The sequence below is a fragment of the Triticum dicoccoides genome, chromosome 2A (genome assembly GCF_002162155.2).
Source record: "Triticum dicoccoides isolate Atlit2015 ecotype Zavitan chromosome 2A, WEW_v2.0, whole genome shotgun sequence".
In the NCBI taxonomy this organism is placed as follows: Eukaryota; Viridiplantae; Streptophyta; class Magnoliopsida; order Poales; family Poaceae; genus Triticum; species Triticum dicoccoides.
This window is the reverse complement of record NC_041382.1, coordinates 4564413-4565206: the sequence shown is the minus strand read 5'-3', so window position 1 is coordinate 4565206 and position 794 is coordinate 4564413.

The window sequence follows — 794 nt, the reverse complement described above, 5'->3', positions numbered from 1 at the left end:
TAGGGTAGGATAATCGTGCCTCACTTTGACCCGTAGTCTGCTGAAGGCGGCTTCCTCCGCCTTACATATACCACGGATCACATGCATGCGTCATAGAGAGAGAGAGAGAGAGAGAGAGAGAGAGAGAGAGAGAGAGAGAGAGAGAGAGAGAGAGAGAGAGAGGATTCCTGGAGCTGGGGGTTGTCGTAGACAACACGCAGATGGACAAGCCCGGAACGGTAAAAAGACTGTTTGCATGGTGGGCTCGATAGCGAATGCGCACGAGTGCCATCCTCGATTTGACCATTCCCGTGATATTGTTCAAGCGCCGGACCAGAGACGAACCTTCCTTTTTTTTGTTTATTATGTGCGTGTGTAGGAATTATTAAGAGCTAGCGTTGCAGATTGGTCGTCAAGCTCAGGTCATTGTGTGTTGAAATGTATTCCACCAACTCGTGAAAAGGAATAAAGCTAGAAAATATAGGCGCCCTGCAGTGCGTGTGGGGGCAGCTGAAAAATCAAAGGGCCTAGAAGCTCCAAAATAGTATTGAACCACGTGCGTTGCGTGATGCGCTCTAATTTCTAGGATTTTTCACTGTGGGGCCAGCTTGATTAGTTAGCTTAATCACGCATCTGATAAAAAAAGTCATGTTCTAACTTTTGGAAGCATGATTTTTTTTTTGTATACAGAACATAACAATCACTCTTAATATTTATGTAGCAACTAGTTGCCCTAGCTTGATAATTAAATTGGAGAATAAGCTTGGTTCATTTGAACTTTAATACTCCCCCAATCCATAGTACTTGTCGATGGT